The sequence below is a fragment of the Pelobates fuscus genome, chromosome 2, assembly GCF_036172605.1.
Source record: "Pelobates fuscus isolate aPelFus1 chromosome 2, aPelFus1.pri, whole genome shotgun sequence".
Classification (NCBI taxonomy): domain Eukaryota; kingdom Metazoa; phylum Chordata; class Amphibia; order Anura; family Pelobatidae; genus Pelobates; species Pelobates fuscus.
In genome coordinates, this window is record NC_086318.1 from 413,572,121 (window position 1) to 413,592,241 (window position 20,121).

The window sequence follows — 20,121 nt, forward strand, 5'->3', positions numbered from 1 at the left end:
TGTCTATGTAATGTAATGCAGTGTGTGTGTCTGTAATGGGTGCATTGAGAATGTGTAAGAGATGCATTAAGAGAAGCAGTGTTTGTGTGTGTGTGTGTGCGTGTGTGCAGGGCTGCCATCAGAAATTTTGGGGCCCCTGACAAAGCACAAGGTCTGGGCCCCCCCCCCGCCCCCTCCCTCCCGGGCCCGCCCACGCCCTACCTAGTCCGCTGACAATGATGCGGGACTGAATGTGGTGTGTATAGTGGAAGTGAATTAGAATGTGTGTAATGGATGTAGTGTTTGTGTGTATTAGATACTGTTTGTGCAGTGAATGCAGAGTGTGTTTGTGTAGCGGATGCAGTGTGTATAGTGAACACAGAGTATGTTTGAGTAGTGGATGTAGTGTGTGTACAGTGATGTAGTGTGTGTTTGTGTAGTGGATGTAGTGTTTGTATGTACTAGATGAAATGTGTTTAGTGGATGCAGTGTCTGTAGTGGATGTAGTGTGTGTATTAGACGCAGTGTCTGTGTATAGTGAATGCAGAGTGTTTCAATTTGTGGTGGATGTAGTGTGTGTACTGTGAATACAGGATGTTTGTGTAGTGGATGCTGTGTGTACAGTTAATGCAGAGTTTGTGTCAGTATAGTGAATCCAGAGTGTGTGCATAGTTTAGTGAATGCAGAGTGTGTGTTAGTGTGTAATGAATGCAGAGTGTGTGTTAGTGTGTAGTGAACGCAGAGTGTGTCAGTGTAATGAATGTAGTGTGTGTTAGTGCAGTGAATGCAGAGTGTGTGTAAATGTGTAGTGAATGCAGAGTGTGTGTAAATGTGTAGTGAATGCAGAGTGTGTGTAAATGTGTAGTGAATGCAGAGTGTGTGTAAATGTGTAGTGAATGCAGAGTGTGTGTAAATGTGTAGTGAATGCAGAGAGTGTGTTAGTGTGTAGCGGATGCAGAGTGTGTGTTAGTGTAGTGAATGCAGTGTGTTAATGTGTAGTGAATGCAGAGGGTGTGTTAGTGTGTAGCGGATGCAGAGTGTGTGTTAGTGTAGTGAATGCAGAGTGTTAATGTGTAGTGAATGCAGAGAGTGTTTGAGTAGTGGATGTAGTGTGTGTACAGTGATGTAGTGTGTGTTTGTGTAGTGGATGTAGTGTTTGTATGTACTAGATGAAATGTGTTTAGTGGATGCAGTGTCTGTAGTGGATGTAGTGTGTGTATTAGACACAGTGTCTGTGTATAGTGAATGCAGAGTGTTTCAATTTGTGGTGGATGTAGTGTGTGTACTGTGAATACAGGATGTTTGTGTAGCGGATGCTGTGTGTACAGTTGATGCAGAGTGTATGTTAGTGTAGTGAATGCAGAGTGTGTGTCAGTATAGTGAATCCAGAGTGTGTGCATAGTTTAGTGAATGCAGAGTGTGTGTTAGTGTGTAATAAATGCAGAGTGTGTGTTAGTGTGTAATAAATGCAGAGTGTGTGTTAGGGTGTAGTGAATGCAGAGTGTGTCAGTGTAATGAATGTAGTGTGTGTAAATTTGTAGTGAATGCAGAGTGTATGTTAATGTGTAGTGAATGCAGAGAGTGTGTTAGTGTAGTGAATGCAGAGAGTGTGTTAATGTGTAGTGAATGCAGAGAGTGTGTTAGTGTGTAGTGGATGCAGAGTGTGTGTTAGTGTAGTGAATGCAGAGTGTTAATGTGTAGTGAATGCAGAGTGTGTGTTAGTGTGTAGTGGATGCAGAGTGTGTGTTAGTGTAGTGAATGCAGAGTGTTAATGTGTAGTGAATGCAGAGAGTGTGTTAGTGTGTAGCGGATGCAGAGTGTGTGTTAGTGTAGTGAATGCAGAGTGTGTTAATGTGTAGCGAATGCAGAGTGTGTGTCAGTATAGTGTATGCAGTGTGTGTGTTGTGTTAATGTATGCAGTGTGTGTGTTAGTGTATGCAGTGTGTGTGTTGTATTAGTGTATGCAGTGTGTGTTGTGTCAGTGTATGCAGTGTGTGTTGTGTTGGTGTATGCAGAGTGTGTTAGTGTATGCAGTGTGTGTTGTGTTAATATATGCAGTGTCTGTGTGTTGTGTCAGTGTATGCAGAGTGTGTTGTGTTGGTGTATGCAGTGTGTGTGTTGTGTCAGTGTATGTAGTGTGTGTGTTGTGTTAGTGTATACAGTGTGTGTGTGTGTGTGTGTGTGTTGTGTCAGTGTATGCAGTGTGTGTGTTGTGTTAGTGTGTGTGTGTGTGTGTGTTGTGGCAGTGTATGCAGTGTGTGTGTTGTGTCAGTGTATGTAGTGTGTGTGTTGTGTCAGTGTATGTAGTGTGTGTGTTGTGTCAGTGTATGTAGTGTGTGTGTTGTGTCAGTGTATGTAGTGTGTGTGTTGTGTCAGTGTATGTAGTGTGTGTGTGTTGTGTCAGTGTATGCAGTGTGTGTGTTGTGTCAGTGTATGCAGTGTGTGTGTTGTGTCAGTGTATGTAGTGTGTGTGTTGTGTCAGTGTATGCAGTGTGTGTGTTGTGTCAGTGTATGTAGTGTGTGTGTTGTGTTAGTGTATGTAGTGTGTGTGTTGTGTTAGTGTATGTAGTGTGTGTGTGTTGTGTCAGTGTATGTAGTGTGTGTGTGTTGTGTCAGTGTATGCAGTGTGTGTGTTGTGTCAGTGTATGTAGTGTGTGTGTGTTGTGTCAGTGTATGTAGTGTGTGTGTGTTGTGTCAGTGTATGCAGTGTGTGTGTTGTGTCAGTGTATGTAGTGTGTGTTGTGTCAGTGTATGCAGTGTGTGTGTTGTGTCAGTGAATGTAGTGTGTGTGTGTTGTGTCAGTGAATGTAGTGTGTGTGTGTTGTGTAAGTGTATGTAGTGTGTGTGTGTGTAAATGTGCAATCTGGGGGGAGGGGGAGAGGGAGGAAGGGGCATTTTAACATATTTAAAAAAAATAAATTACATTTAATTAAATAGTTTCTCCCCCCTCCCTGCTTACCTTTGTCCAGGGAGGGGGGAGATTCCATCCCTGGTGGTCCGGTGGCATGGTGGGGCCCCCTGGGTTCCCTGTTACCGCAGAGGGGGCCCAGGCAGCACACAGCTTCTTCTCTTCTCTCCTCCAACAAATCTCGCGAGACCCGCGGAGCGTTGCCATGGCAACCGGGTCTCGCGAGATTTATTCGCAGAGAGGAGAAGAGAAGAGGCTGTGTGCTGCCTGGGCCCCCTCTTCGGTAACAGGGAAGCCGGGGCGGGGGCCCGCGGCTGCACACATAGATAGCGATATCCGCTATCTATGTGTGCAGGGAGGGAAAGTGGGGCCCGGGACTGCCAGAGCAGTCCGGGCCCCCCAGGGCCGCCGGGCCCGTGACAACCGTCATGGTTGTCACCCCCTGATGGCGGCCCTGCGTGTGTGTGTGTGTAACGGATGCATTGTGTATGTGTGTAGTGTGAAAGAGAGGGTTTGTGGGGTAGGATAGGGGCTTATAGGTGAGCAGCTCTTTATTTGTATTATATTTATTTTGTTAATATAATTTGTTTGTATGTTTTTTCCTTACGTTTTGTGTCTTACACCCCCCTTTAGTGTATCTCTTACAAGCACCTTGTGTGTATCTTATCCTCCCCCCTTTGTATGTCCCTTACATCCTCCAAACCCCTTTGCATGTCTTACTCCCCCAAGCCCCTTTGTGTCTTACACTTCCCAGCTCCTTGGTGTGTCTCTTTTCCCCACAAGTGGGCTCTACCTCTTTGTAGCGTGGCCGGGTGGCGCGGACAGCGGAACAGGAGCTTCAGTTTCACTGAGAGAGCACTTCCTTTCAGTCTGGCGGGGTAGAGGAAAATGAACCGCGGTCCGCGCTGCCCAGCCACGCTACACTGAGTGACAGGTAGGAGGGAGCGCTGTGCCCTAACTCAAATCTAGCACACCCCGGGCTGGTGCACCCTAGGCGCACCCTGGTGCACCTAAGTCGCCTATAGAACGTGCCGGCCCTGAATAAAGCAATGAAGAAAAATAGGAATTTGAGGAATACACACCCATGAAATGCATTTCTTAAAATATACATTAATGGAATAGATCTAATGGTTATGGTGCTTGGAGTGTTTCTAATTTGGGGAATTTGGTCACACTCTGTAGGACCAGCGGGGTACATACCGCGGTCGCAGGGGTCACAGCTGCGACCGGGCCCGTCACTCCAGGGGGCCCGGCCGCCTTGCAGGCCCCTGCGACCATGAATCAGTTTTGCACCGGGGCCCCATGGATTGTGTGTACGCCACTGTGTAGGACCATATTTTCCAAACAATCATGATCATATGGATGGCAGTCATTTGGTCAACAATCTAAAGAAAGAGATGTTTCTATTAAATAGTTTAAAATTTAATTAATTAAAATAAAAGCTCTGGCTATGAGTCACAATGAAGTAATATACAATTATTTGTCATTAATGTAATTGCTTCAGAAACACAATTACTATTTATGATACCGTTCAAATGAAAGAACAGATGAACGTCTACAATTATAAAGTATTCATGTAATTTTAAACATCTTGTACTCGGTTTTTGCTTGTTACAAGAATTTGTTGGGCGCCGTCCTAAACACAGCTTATAAAGTAACAGGTTTAAAGAATGTGTGGGTAGATCACCATTTGAGCACTTTTTGTTTATGCAAGGTTACACCAACTGATAACAGGAGCACGCAACAATTCAAGTATACTGACAAATCTCCAAAACAGGACTTTCTTTCAGTAATTTGCTTTTCAAAGAAAACAGAGGGAGATGTAGGTTCATTTGTAAGAGTGGGCATGAGGAAGGAACATAATTCAATAACAGAATCTTGCAGATGTGTTTTTGGTCACGGCAGGCGCTACAATAAGGGGGCGCACACGGCCACCTTATGGCACACCGACTAGGGGGCTGAAAAGTACCGGTGACAAGTGAGGGTGAAAACAGAGCTCCAGTCTGTCACTCAGTATTGCATGCCCTGCAGACCACAGTAGAGGATCTTTTTTATAATCTACCCAGTCTGATAGGGAGTTGCACGCTGTGCCTGTAGGGGGCGGGACTGTGCAGCGAGCAGCATCCTTTCAGCCCAGGTAGAGCAGGGGTAGGCAACTTTCAACACCGGATGTTGTAAGGTACATCTCCCTTGATGCTTTGAAGAGCATTACGACTGTAAGAGCATTATAGAAGATGTACTCCACAACATCTGGAGTGCCGAAGGTTGCCTACCCATGAGGTAGAGGATAAAGATTATCCTCTACCACAGTCTATGATGGATAAAAGGGGCAAAAAGGAGTGTAAAAGGCACAAAGGCCTACACTGGCAAACATGCATTCTGAGGGTTGGCCTGTTTAACTAGAAATCCTTGCACCATCCATGTTATGGTGTATCGGGGAAAATGTTTTAATATTTAGGCCAAGCTGGCTCCAACTCAACTATAGTCTGAGCAGGGGGCGGGGCCGGGCCGCCGAGCTGAGCGGTCGCAGGCCAGCTCGGCTCCTGCAAATGGAGGCATAAACAGCCTGTTAATCGTGATTTTGGGAGAATTTACCGGCGAAATCTGCGACCCCCAGTGACGACGGGCTGCCTGAACTGAGGAGAGGCTTGCTGGAGACAGTTCTAGTCCCTCGGAGGATGGGGCTCGCCACAAGAGACGGGACCCATACTGGCGGTGAGTGCAGTGGACGGCCGCCGCGGCACTATCCTGCCTGACGGAGCCCGACAAGCGTGGAGAAATATGCGGACCCGGCCCTGTTCCCCCCCCTGTGGGCCGGGGGGGTGATCCCGGTCCAATCCCAACCCCAGCCATGCTTACCAGCTACCAGCTCTCTGCACGAGCATCGCCATGCCGCCCGAGACCCGCACACAAGATGGCGGTGACCACATGTACAAGACCTGCACTCTCAGACGCAGGATGACCTGCAACCACCATCCGACCTGGCACACAGGGCACTACCAAGCACGGATCCGGACACCCGGAGATACTCCTGCCACAGGGAGCTCGACGCACACCGCCCACGGATATTGCATGGCCGAGAGGCCCGCACACGCTTCATCTGAGCTGGGTGCTCACCGGGAGGAATCCCCTCCACAGCCTGCCATACACCCAGGGAGAAGCTAAGGGCCCGGCGGAACCCTGGGCCCACGGACCTGATGATGGGTCCAATGGCACAAGGGCGCGAGTGCCCATCAAGGCCTCAGGCAGAAGATGAGCGGCCCTCAGAAGCAGCACAGTCACATCGAAGATCCCGGTCAGCGGCCTAAAGACATCAGATGCAAGTGGGACTCCGGATCCAGATTTGGCCCCCTGTCGCTGGACAGCTTAAGGACTATCCTAAGTAACAGACCGATGGCGGTATTTGCCCCTCTCTGTGGACTGATGTACCCCAACTTAACCCTAATAGCCTAATTACCCTCACTTAGCAGACGCTGGGGTGGACATGCTGGTCTAGCCTCTCTAATCTTAAATACCAACTCAGCATTATGTCTTATACTAGCTAGACTAACTAAACCTGCTGCTCCATAATCAGTGCGTATGATGCTAACATTAACATTAACGTCATTTCTATGCATGTCACTGCAGTTACATAATATGTCACAGTCTTGGGCTTGGGCAGGTACCTATCTCACTATTGATCCTTGAGCCATGCTTGTTGCTAAGCCTGGCGCAAACTCTCAGCGTGTTTAAACTCATGTTACAGTATAACAATTAATCGCCTGTTATTGATATATGCTGTCGAACCATATGTATCTTACACACAGTATTCTGAACCCTCTAAGTTAAGCTTGTCTATAAAATATAAAAACGAGGCTGTTAATCCGAGGAGATAATGCAATGTACAATGATGTCTATAACCTGTATAACCCCTGCAAGTCTCCCTCTCTTTATTCTGTTCCACCTTAATCTATGCCTCAATAAAAGAAAGATTTACAAAAAAAAAACTATAGTCTGAGCAATGTAATTTTACTCTAAATTTTGCAATTCCGTTTTCACTACATTCAGAGTTTAATTAGTACATCCCACAATTGTGTTTATACAGGGTATCCACTGCAGCTGAACCTCCATCTCCAGGGGCCACCAGGCAAGCAGACATGTCACCAGGGGGAACCCTAGCAAAAAAAATCAAAAATCAAAGTGACAGATGGCTGCTTTAAACATGGTTGTACAACTATACAGTGCGCAGGCCTGGTGCATTAATGAATATGTTAAAGTCACCTCTCTGTAGCTGTCAACTCTAAATTAAAAAAAATATATTGATTCTTTTTTTTTTTACTAGAAGCTGAATGCAGTGTGTCTTCTATGCAATCAACTCTCTGGTGATTTCCCACCTCTCACTCTATGGATGGATCCGGCCCTTAAACAGGGCAGGCTGTGCACCTCCAGCAACACTGTATGTTCGCACACTCAAACATTGCATTTGGCTTTTTTCGTTTCATTTACTTTTCCATTCTTGGGAAGAAAGTTAAGGTTTAACAAGAAACAAAATTAAATATTTAAATCTCTCGCACTTTACTCAGTGTGTTCTATGCCACAACTGCGGGCAGCTCGATCTGTACTGTAGACAAACTTTGCACAGTTCTGCAAGAAGGGCTTCACGTCACTCCTCACGTTGTTTTTCCACATTGCTTTTTAAACCAAATCACCCGTTGTGTAACTAACACAGAACTGGTCAGGGACGGATATAGTTTGACTGTGACATAGATTACAGACTATATCAAAGTAAAATACATGCCTGACCGATGTACCCTCAACCTCCAACTGTTTTGAAGGACCCAGCCATGCAAACTAGCCTAATTAAATTCAAAATACATGGGAGGACTGAACTTTCCAATGCTTTAGAACAGTGGTTCCCAAACTTTTTAGGTTCAAGGCGACCTTAATATTTCAATATTTTTCCAAGGTGCCCCAAGTCAAAAAATGTTCTAGATGTATATATGTACAGTGCAGCGGCATATACTGGGCCCCTGTTCGGCAGAAATGCTTGTTGTTTAAGCGCAGATCCAGAACCTAATCTTGGGAGGGGCACTGGTAGATTATTTTAAGAAACAATACAGGCACAATAATCACTACAGCACTTTGTAGTGGTTATGGTGCCAGCAGTGCGCTCCCAGAGTAAGTAGTCAAACTGTTTAAGAACAGTTTGACAACTTACCTGGGATCTGAAGGAGGGGATAGGGGTACTAGTGTGTCGGAGGGGTGCAATGTGTGTGTGTGTGTGTGTGTGAGGGGTGCAGTGTGTGCGTGTTAGGCGTGCAGTGAGTGTACAGGGGTGCATTGTGTTTGTGAAGGGGTGCAGTGTGCGTGTATGTGGGGCAGTTTGTGCGTGAGGGGTACAGTGTGTGTGTTTAGGGGTGCAGGTTGTATGAGGGGTACAGTGTGTGTGGGGGCAGGTTGTGTGAGGGGTACAGTGTTTGTGTGTGGGGCAGGGTGTCTGTAAGGGGTACAGTGTGTGGGGGGGGGCGGTGTGTGGGGGGAGTGCAGTGTGTGTGAAGGGTACAGTTTGTGTGTACAGAGGGGCAGTGTGTGTATACGGAGGGGCAGTGTGTGTGTATAGGTGGGTAATGTGTGTGTATGGGTGGGTAATGTGTGTGTATGGGGGGCAGTGTGTGTATATGGGTGGGTAGTGTGTGTGTATGGGGAAGCAGTGTGTGTATATGGGGGGGTAGTGTGTGTATATGGGGGAGCAGTGTGTGTGTATGGGGGGTCGTGCGTGTATATGGGGGAGCAGTGTGTGTGTATGGGGGGGTCGTGCGTGTATATGGGGGATGGGGTTATTGTGTCTCTGTGGGGGGTAGGAGGGAAAATAAATATATATAAAAGAATATTTATTTAATTTTAATTTTAGGCGTGTGGCCAGGGCAAGCTGTTCTGAGAAATGTTATTTTACTTACTAGCAACAATATATGAAGCTAAAAATCTTACTTGTACATATTGATTTCTAAACATATGTATTGTAGTTTAAAGACACATTACTGTATTATTGTGGAGCTCAGTTATAGACTCACACACCAACAATATAAAGCTCCAAGAAAAGAGGGACAGAGGAATTTGGGCCTGTTCTTCCTAAAAAGGGACACTTGGGAGGTATAGTCAAGGCAATGTAATCTGGTAAGCAGTGGCGGAACTACAGTGTTCGCAGGGGTCACAGGTCCAACCGGGTCCGGTACTTGAGGGGGCCCCGCCGCCCTATCGACCCCTGCAGATTCACCTCATGTGTGAGAGATCCAGGTCCTCCTCCTGTGTGCTGGGCTCCAGGTGCCTGCTAGCAGGCTGTGAGCAGGGCCATAGAGCTCCCTGCCCTGGTGGGTGTCATCCCCTGTCTGTCCCCAGGGTGCCTGGTGATAGCAGACCGTTACTCGTGTGTGAGTGTATCCAGAGCTGTGCCCAGAGCAGTGTGTGACAGACAGCCATATGTCAGGGGCATCCATACAGTTACACTGAGACACACTGGGCCATGTTTCTGCATGTGTGTCAGTGTATGTCTCTACATGTGTGTCAATGTGTGTATGTGTCAGTTTATGTATGTGTGCATGTGTGTCAGTGTTTGTGTGTGTCACTGTATGTATCGGTACATGTGGATGTCACATTCACGTGACATTACAGGCAAGCACACAGCTGTAATTATACACTAACACTACATAAAAATACTTGCATTCAAACACCAACACTACACACCCCTGATTTAAATACCAACACCACGCAGAAACAGATCCCATGCATTCACACATAAGCTTTATATACTAATAAACAAACATTCACACAAATATACTCCATACAAAAACACGCCTACATTCACAGATACTGTATACTAATAGAGCCCAGCAAGGATGGGTACATAGTAGATCCACAGCTGTCAAAGCATCATGGGATTTGTACAGCAGCTGAGGATCTACCTATTGTCTACCTCTATATAGCAGTGAGGGGTGGGGGGCTTAACAGATTCTTCCACCGGGGCCCTGAAGTGTCTAAATACTATACTTAAGCTCTTGCCCTCAAATATGATACAAAGCAGAACCTGGCTTTGTAACAACTGGCCTGAATCAATGAAGACCTGCCTTGACATTGGATTCCATGCTAGAAGACATTCATTTTACTGCTACCTACTATAAAATAATCATGATAATAGTGCTAGAGCTTGTTTTAAATATTGTTTGGAAAGTTCAGAATTATATCATTGTTTCTTCTTTGTCCATTCATCTAAGAATACTGGTGCAGGAACATTTGTAGTTTTGCTATAAATGCATAATATACTTCTTGAAAATCCAATAAAAATGAAATTAATAAAGTGGAACATCGCACTAACTTTATATGCAGTAGACACGAGGACAAACTGACCACATCCTATTCTATAGCTGTGCACTAGCCTGGCAAAATAAATCGTGAAGGGTATCTTGCTTGATACAAGGCAGGTAAGAATGTGTACTTCCACTCAAAGATTCTTTCTATGCAGCTTCAATGAGAAAACAAATTTAAATTTGAACTCAAAACTGTATTTTGATTGGTTCCATGGCAATGTTATCAGAAAGTGGTCAGTGGCCAAAAGGTTAACAAATAAGACTGAACTAGTGGAAGTTACCAGTGTCCTATTAAATCTAAGCTTTCTGTAGCAAGGCAAGTTGCGTTGGCCGGGTGTTTCCCAAACTCTGAGTCAAAAATATATATTTTTTTTCATTTGCTATTTAGAAATTCTGCCCACCAAAAAAAAAAAAGATAATTGCTGAAAAAAAACATTCACTAAATGTCGATTTTTTTATTCACAGGTCAAGTGACACGTGAGCTATAGAGGGGAACAGTAAAACAAATCTATATTTATAGATTTATATATTATGTATTTAATACATGTATTATATACAAATAGCCTCATCTTTTTCTCACGTGATCTGTGAACACGACTACTAGTGTGGTCCAGCACGCAGAAACTATGTAACCATATACATATATAAGGAAAGGGAAATGAAAGGACAGAGCGTAAACCGGACCTTAGAATGGCCGGACTAATACGCTAGAGACAGAGAATGGTCAAAGGGAAAGCCGAGGTCAAGGAAGCCAGAAAATACTCAATACCGATAAGACAAGCCAAGTCAGGGAAACCAGAAATCAGAATAACCAGGGAAGAAGCCAAGATCAGGATACCAGGAAATCAGAAACACGAAAATAGCACTCTCAGGAAACCAGGAAACGGAAATCACGACAGGGCAAAGTACTGGGGTGAGTTAGGGGTTTAAATATCCCTCTCTATGCTGTGATTGGTCAGAGGATGACCTCTGACCCCAAAACGTGCGTGTGCGTTGACGTTGTGACGTCACGCACACGTTGGTATAACTCTCGGGGGCGGGGCTAGGCATAGACGCGACCACGCGGTCGGCGCCATGTTGGATTTGGGCGTGATGCCCGGAAGACCTGGAGGAGCGGTTCCCGGCTCGCCGACGAGCAGGTAAACTCGTGTTGTCGGCGCAGTCGGGCACGGCCGTGAGACTCGGCGGGCCGGTGACAGCAACAGTACCCCACGAAGACCGCGCATCGGGCTGGAAGGACCCGGTTTAAGAGGAAAGCGGTTGTGAAACGACCGGACAAGACGGGGCGCGTGAACCCGGTCAGCAGGAACCCAACAACGTTCCTCGGGACCATAACCCTTCCAGTCAACAAGATAGGACAAGACACCTCTGGACATTTTGGAATCCATGATAGAACGAACTTCGTATTCCTCTTGGTCACTCACTACCAAGGGTGGAGGAGGTGTGGATATCCTGGTGTATCGATTGCAAGTAAGGGGCTTGAGTAGAGACACATGAAATGTATTTGCAATCCTCATATGAGCAGGAAGTGCCAAGGAATAGGTCACTGTATTGATACGTCGGATGACTCGAAAAGGACCTATGTACCGAGGGGCAAATTTCATGGACGGAACCCTAAGTTTGATATGTCGTGTGGAGAGCCACACCTTGTCACCTGGAAGATAGACAGGATTAGCACCCCGTTTCTTGTCAGCTTGGACCTTTGCACGCAACGAAGCCTTTTGCAGAGCGGAATGGACGGAATTCCAAGTATCATGAATTGATTCTAAACGGGTGTTCAAAGCAGGGATGTGAATTCAGAAGGGAAAACAGTGGGGTGATAACCCTGATTTACAAAGAATGGACTATGATTAGAAGATTCATGAGTTGCGTTGTTCCGGGTGAACTCAGCCATGGTTAAGAGCTCATACCAGTTAGATTGATTGGCATTGATAAAGCAACGTAAATAGGCTTCTAAAGACTGATTAGCCCTCTCTGCTGCTCCATTTGTTTGAGGGTGATAGGCTGACGAAAAGGAGAGTTCGATGCCCAATTGTTTACAAAAGGAACGCCAAAACCTAGAAATAAACTGGGTACCTCTGTCAGATACTATGCTTTTGGGTACACTGTGCAACCGAAAGACCTCTCTCAAGAATATCTGAACTAGATCTTGAGCAGATGGTAATTTTTTAAGTGGGATAAAATGTGCCATCTTCGAGAATCTATCGATAACCATAAGGACTGTATTAAACCCATTTGAACTGGGTGGATCCACAATGAAATCCATGGCTAAATGGGTCCATGGAGAATTAGGTATGGGCAGTGGTTGTAACAGTCTAGGGGGTGATCTAGGAGGAACTTTAGAAACGGCACATATTTGACATGCCCCCACATAATCTTTGATATCGTTCCTAAGAGTAGGCCACCAAAATCTCCTGGAGATAGCAGAGAGGGTTTTATGGACTCCAGGATGGCCCGCTGTGAGGTTATCATGGAATAAATCTAGTACCTTTTTTCTTAACGGAGGTGACACATACAGTTTGTCCAGAGGTTTTCCCACGGTGCCTGAGTTTGATCTGCTATTATGGCACAGAAGAGTGGAGAAGACACTTCGGAAACTGTGGTGGCAATGAGGCATTCTGGAGGTATAATAGGATATATTTCTTGTTCAGGAACTTCCTCTGTCTCAAACTGCCTAGAAAGTGCATCTGCCTTGGTGTTTTTAGTTCCAACCTATAAGTAATTACGAAATTGAATCGGGAGAGGAACAATGACCATCTAGCCTGACGAGAGGACAGTCTCTTAGCGTCCCCAATATAAGCCAAATTCTTATGATCAGTAAAGATCAAAAGTGGCTCTTTGGAACCTTCCAAGAGATGCCTCCATTCCTTAAGGGCAAGTACAATGGCCAAAAGTTCCCTATTCCCTATGTCATAATTCCTCTCTGCAGGTGTGAGTTTGCGAGAGTAAAATCCACAGGGATGTAAAGGCGTATCAGGACTCTCTCTCTGAGATCTCTCTCTGAGATCAAAAGTGGCTCTTTGGAACCTTCCAAGAGATGCCTCCATTCCTTAAGGGCAAGTACAATGGCCAAAAGTTCCCTATTCCCTATGTCATAATTCCTCTCTGCAGGTGTGAGTTTGCGAGAGTAAAATCCACAGGGATGTAAAGGTGTATCAGGACTCTCTCTCTGAGACAGAATGGCTCCAACTCCTGTTTCTGACGCATCCACTTCTAGGATAAATGGTTTGGTTGGATCAGGATGGGTCAGGACAGATGCTGAGGAAAATAAAGATTTTAACTGTTCAAATGCCTCTCCTGCTTCTTTGGGCCAAGATATACAATTTGCTCCTTTTTTGGTTAAATTGGTTATAGGAGAAATCACGGAAGAAAACCCCTTAATGAATTTGCGGTAGTAATTCACAAAACCTATAAAGCGTTGTGTAGCTTTAAGGCCCTTGGGCAACGGCCAACGTAAGACTGCCTCCAGCTTGCGGGGATCCATCTGGAAACCAAACGGAGATATAACGTATCCAAGGAATTGTATCTCCGTTTGGTCAAACTGGCATTTCTCCAGTTTACAGTAAAGACCGTTCTGTAACAGAGTTTTAAGTACTACTCTCACATGTTCGTGATGTGTCTCTAGGTCTGGGGAATAGATGAGAATGTCGTCCAGGTACACTAGAACAAACATGTGAAGGTACTCTCTTAGGACATCGTTAATAAAATCCTGGAATACCGCTGTGGCGTTACATAATCCAAACGGCATAACCAGGTATTCGTAATGTCCCATTCTTGTGTTAAATGCGGTCATCCATTCGTGACCGTCCTTAATCCTGACTAGGTTGTACGCACTTCTGAGATCGAGCTTAGTGAAGACTCGAGCTCCTTTCAATCTGTCAAACAGCTCTGATATAAGGGGAATAGGGTAGGCATTTTTTATAGTAATCCTATTCAAACCCCTATAGTCGATACAGGGGCGTAGGTCTCCTTCATTTTTAGAGACAAAGAAGAACCCAGCCCCGGCAGGTGAGGAGGATCTACGGATATGACCCTTTCTGAGAGCATCCTTATATACTCTTCTAAACAAAGATTTTCTTGGGGGGACAAAGCATATACTCCTCCCTTGGGAGGCATAGTACCTGGTAATAGATTTATGGTACAGTCATAGGGCCTATGTGGAGGTAACCCCTCTGACTGGGCCTTGTTAAATACCTCCTTTAAATCCATATACTGCGGCTGTATCTGTGTGGTCAAGGGAGGTGCAATAGGAACATTAATGGTACCAATTGGTTGTGGTATCTGCTTAAAGCAAACACCTTTGCATCTCTCACCCCAACTCACAATCTCTCCTTCAACCCAATCCAAACGTGGATTGTGTTTCAGGAGCCAAGGGAAACCGAGTATTATCGGACATGTAGGTGAAGATATGATTTGAAAGGTCATCTCTTCAGAGTGAAGAATACCCACTGAGACAGTGATTGGCAGAGTTTCGTGTGTGATGAAAGGCTGGGTAAGAGGCCTTCCATCAATGGCCTCGACTGCTATAGGTCTCTCTTTCTGTCTTAAGGGCAGGAGATATTTTGCAGAGAACTCTTTGTCTAGGAAATTCTCCGCTGCCCCAGAGTCAATCATAGCCTCACACTGAACAGTGGTTTTCTTAAAAGACAAGGTAACTTTAACAAGGAAATGGTTCTTAGTCAATTTAGGGGACATATACATCACACCTAAGGTCGGTCCCCGTACGTGCCTTAGGTGTGCAAGTTTTCCGGCTGAACCGGGCATGACAATCTTTGATGCCCCTTCTTGCCACAATACATACGTAGCCCTTCGTTACGTCTGTGTTGTCTCTCTGCCTCAGTGAGTTTAGCGCTACCCAATTGCATGGGTTCAGGTTCTGGAGGAGGAGCTTGGCTACTCACCACTGGGTTAGAGAAACGAGGTGCTATGGACAAATTAGGACGTCTATTACGTTGTTTGTTTTTCTCTCTTTCTCTGAGCCGGTTATCTATGTCTATCATGTAGGCAATAAACTCATTAAGATTAACCGGAAGGTCTCTAGCTGCGGTCTCGTCTTGTATACTCTCAGCTAGACCTTCAGAGAAGGCAGCCACCAGACCACTATTGGTCCAGTCAACTTCGGATGCCAAAGTTCTGAACTCTATGGCGTAATCGGCTACAGAGCGACTGCCTTGTTTTATTCTCATAAGGGCTTTGGCAGCGTTCTTCTCCCTGCCTTTAGGTTCAAAAGTAGCCTTAAAAGCTGTGAGAAAGACACTGTAATCACGGGCTACTGCGTCTCCACTCTCCCATAAGGGGTTAGCCCAGGTTAAGGCTTGTCCAGTTAATTGGTTCATCAGATAGCCTATTTTTGATCTATCTGTAGGGAATGAACCTGGGGAAGCCTCAAAGTGGTATTTAATTTGGTTTAAAAAACCTCTAAATTCTTTGGAATCACCTCCATAACGAGGGGGAGGTTAAAGGGTTATGGACGGGGGTTTATGTGGTACGGGAACCACTACAGGTGGCGGAACCACAGGTGGTACAGGAGGGACCTCTAAATAGGCAGTCCTCTGGAGCAAGGTCTGAAATGCCTGGGCAAATTGGTCTAACCTGTGGTCTATATCCTCCACCCTACTCTCACAAGCAATCATATGTTTGCATAGTTCTGCAGGATCCATGGCCCTGTCGTAATGTCACGACTACTAGTGTGGTCCAGCACGCAGAAACTATGTAACCATATACATATATAAGGAAAAGGAAATGAAAGGACAGAGCGTAAACCGGACCTTAGAATGGCCGGACTAATACGCTAGAGACAGAGAATGGTCAAAGGGAAAGCCGAGGTCAAGGAAGCCAGAAAATACTCAATACAGTTTAAACAAGCCAAGTCAGGGAAACCAGAAATCAGAATAACCAGGGAAGAAGCCAAGATCAGGATACCAGGAAATCAGAAACACAAAAATAGCACTCTCAGGAAACCAGGAAACGGAAACCACGACAGGGCAAAGTACTGGGGTGAGTTAGGGGTTTAAATATCCCTCTCTATGCTGTGATTGGTCAGAGGGTGACCTCTGACCCCAAAACGTGCGTGTGCGTTGACGTCGTGACGTCACGCACACGTTGGTATAACTCTCGGGGGCGGGGCTAGGCATAGACGCGACCACGCGGTCGGCGCCATGTTGGATTTGGGCGTGATGCCCGGAAGACCTGGAGGAGCGGTTCCCGGCTCGCCGACGAGCAGGTAAACTCGTGTTGTCGGCGCGGTCGTGCCGGTGGCCGGTGGCCGGTCGGCAGGCGGTGACCGCAACAGAACCAAATGGCAGGAAAATGCACCTATCAATGTATTGTAAAATATATACATAATGTATATGTACATTGTGTATATATTTTGCAGGATACTGGTTGGCTCATTTTTGTGCTCTTTTGGTTCCTCTGATTTGTTTCTGAATTGGGTTTAGGGTATTGATATTCGGACGAGCCGCCATGTGGCCGAAATTTGGGGATTCCGAAAACCTTTTCATTTTCACTGAAAATGGTTCGGCCAATCCGAATTTCTCACCATCCACAATTCTAGTAGTTGCCTCTGCCAGATCTGTCCATTTTTTCTGCACGGTAGTAATCATCTAAGAAGTGCATACCATATTTTTCAAAATCTCGGTCACATCTGTTGCTTATAGAAATGTCTGATGAGAGTATGTGACGTAGTCAATAAAACCTGAAATGGAAATAAATGGGCTGTTTAAATCCCCGTGTTTAACAGTGTTGGGAAAAGGAAATGTCTCATAATGAAATATCACCTTTTCCACAATGCATAGTTATTGCATAGTTATTCATTCTCTATTCAGTTTTAATAAAAATGCTGGACCAATTTAGAAAATTTCAGCATAACTTTTTAAGAATTACTGTAATGCAGAGACGTTTAATCCCACCAGAAGCACTTTCAACATTTCTGTCCCTTTAAGCACCAAGATATTATGCTTCAGACATTTGCCTTAGGCCTGTAAATGGTTAAATCATCCCACCCACAACTAATTGTTTGATTGACGTACCTCGTCTTTAATAAACGACTTCCTAGGCTCACAATAGACGACAAATAATGCTCACTTATAGCTTTCTGGCTCTTTATCCCTGAGGTGACACCACTTTTCATTTGAGAACCTAATATCAGCGTACGTTGCTTAGCAACATCTCCCCACACTTTGTAGCGAATTGCCAAGATTTCTAAGGTTTTTTTTCGTATAAAAGTCACAGTAACAGTGGGGGATATTTTTTAAAGCTTTTTTTTTCTACTTGGTTATGTAGACATTTCTTGAGGTTACTGTTATGTAGAACGTTTTTGATGTAACATTTGGTAGCTTAACCACTTCTAACATGCACAAGTGTGAGTGTTTGAAGATCTCAGCCAGGGTAAGGAAGGATGGAATCTCATGGTACATCGTCGACAATCTTTTCATACAACTGATTTTTTTTTTTTTTTTACATCATGACTGTATCAGCTCCACGGGCTTTAAGTATTTCAGGAATAATACTATTTGTGTAATGTATTACTTAATGCTGCGTGCATCCCACACATCCCATTAATAGGTTTGTAAACATCTGTGGAAAAATGGCAATTGCGCTACACAATGCAATTCTACAATTAGAGGAAATAAATGGCCTTCCTTCCGCTCAGCTTTGTAAAGAGCAGCTATCTGTAAGCCAGATGGAAATATCCACTACTCAGTTACGTTCTCTCACAAGTCTCTGTACTCTATACACCGTATGCCCTAATGCATTGGGAATTTGACATTTTGGACTAAGAGAGTCAAATTCGAAATATAGACTAGCCAGATCACGTTCTCTAGTTTAGCCATTTTGACTGAAATTTGAATACATTTCTGGTAAATTCCCAACAATTCTTAGTTTAGTGAATAACCTTCATTATGTCTTTCTGTGCCTTTCTGTTATATGTTGAAGGAAAGACGAGACGGGGGGATATGGTAGAAACATTTAAATATATAAAGCGAATCAACACAGTAAAAGAGGAGACTATATTTAAAAGAAGAAAAACTACCACAACAAGAAGACATAGTCTTAAATTAGAGGGACAAAGGTTTAATAATAATATCAGGAAGTATTACTTTATTGAGAGGGTAGTGGATGCATGGAATAGCCTTCCAGCTGAAGTGGTAGAGGTTAACACAGTAAAGGAGTTTAAGCATGCGTGGGATAGGCATAAGGCTATCCTAACTATAAGATAAGGCCCGAGACTAATGAAAGTATTTATCAAATTGGGCAGACTAGATGGACCGAATGGTTCTTATCTGCTGTCACATTCTGTGTGTCTATGTCTTCCCTATATCTATAGAAACTGAGCCTTATTCATGATATATTGTTGGTTTATTGGTTTCAACAATATATGCTATATTTGCTATTAAAAGGATATTCTAAGCACTAGAAGAACGTTAGCTTAAAGAAGTGGTTTGGGTGTATCGATCATGTCCATGCAGTATCACTGCTGAATTATCTGCCATTTATGGATTAAGAAACTTTTGTTTCTCTTTTTGGCACCACTCCCCGTCTTCACTAATTATGCCAGAGATCTGAAAGTTCTGACGCAGGAACTTTCGTTAGCTTTCCTGTGCTAAGACCTGCAGTGCAGGGTCGAGCGCAATCAACTCACACTACACGTGTGAAATAAATAGTGCTAGATTACAGCCTAAAATACACAGAAAATATATTAATTGAACTTGAACTTTGTTTTTAAACAAAACGTAAAAACATATATAATATATAATATATGTATATGCATATCCAATAACACACAAAAATAGTAATTTTATAACCAATCTTTGTTAGTTTTTTTTATATATTTTGTCTTTTATACCCTTTCTCCCCTCCTTTCCGGTTTGTAGTGTTTTTCATTTTTCTCATACCTTTCTGAGAGTTATAGTTGAGATGTTAGCTTTGTACAGCGTAAAGTGACATTGTGTGTAATATGGGTTCCATACATTGGTGCTGTCTATGATGTGGGAGTTATATGTGTAATATATAATTTTTTTGTAATTTATATAGCTCCAACTTAGTGAAGTGCTTTACAATATTAAAAAATTAAAGGGGCAAATTTAACAATAAATGAGACAATTACAAAACGTTACAGGAACAAAATTGGTTGAGGAGGAACTTGCTCAAACGAGCTTGCGTTCTAGAGAAGGTGGGGTATAAAAACACAAGAGGAATGGCAACGTAGGGGTTAGCAGACAAATAAAGTTGAAAAGTAGCAAAAAATGGAAGGTGAGACTGGAGTGTAAATGTTCTAAGAGAGAATGAGAGACAGGCTTGTGAAATGACAATTACCCTGGGAGGCAGGGCCGTTATCAGGGGGTGAAAACCATAACGGTTGTCACGGGCCCGGCGGCCCTGGGGGGCCCGGCCACCCGGGCCCCAAATGGTGGTGCCAATCGGGTGGCCCACACACTTAGGGCCACCCGATGGGCCCCCTCCTTCAGGGGTCCGGTCAGCGCTGTGGCCGTCGTATAGCGCGACCGGGCCCCTTTTAAAAAAAAAAAAAGCAGCCGCAAGTGCTGCTGGGAGGAAGTGGTTACTTCCTCCCAGCTCACTCCGCGCGCGAGGAGCGCGTGCGCAAGTGAAGAGGGAGCCCCGCCGACTCCCATCATCCCCAGCCACCCTCCTGCAAAGAAAAGGTAAGAGACAGGAGGGTGGCTGGAAAATGAGCACTGTGTGTCTGTATGTCTATGTATATGCCTGTCTGTGTATGTATGTCTGTATGTTTGTCTGTATGTATGTATGTCTGTGTATGTATGTCTGTGTATGTATGTATGTCTATGTATGTATGTCTATGTATTTATGTCTGTCTGTATGCATGTATGTATGTCTATGTATGTGTATGTCTGTATGTATGTCTGTATGTAT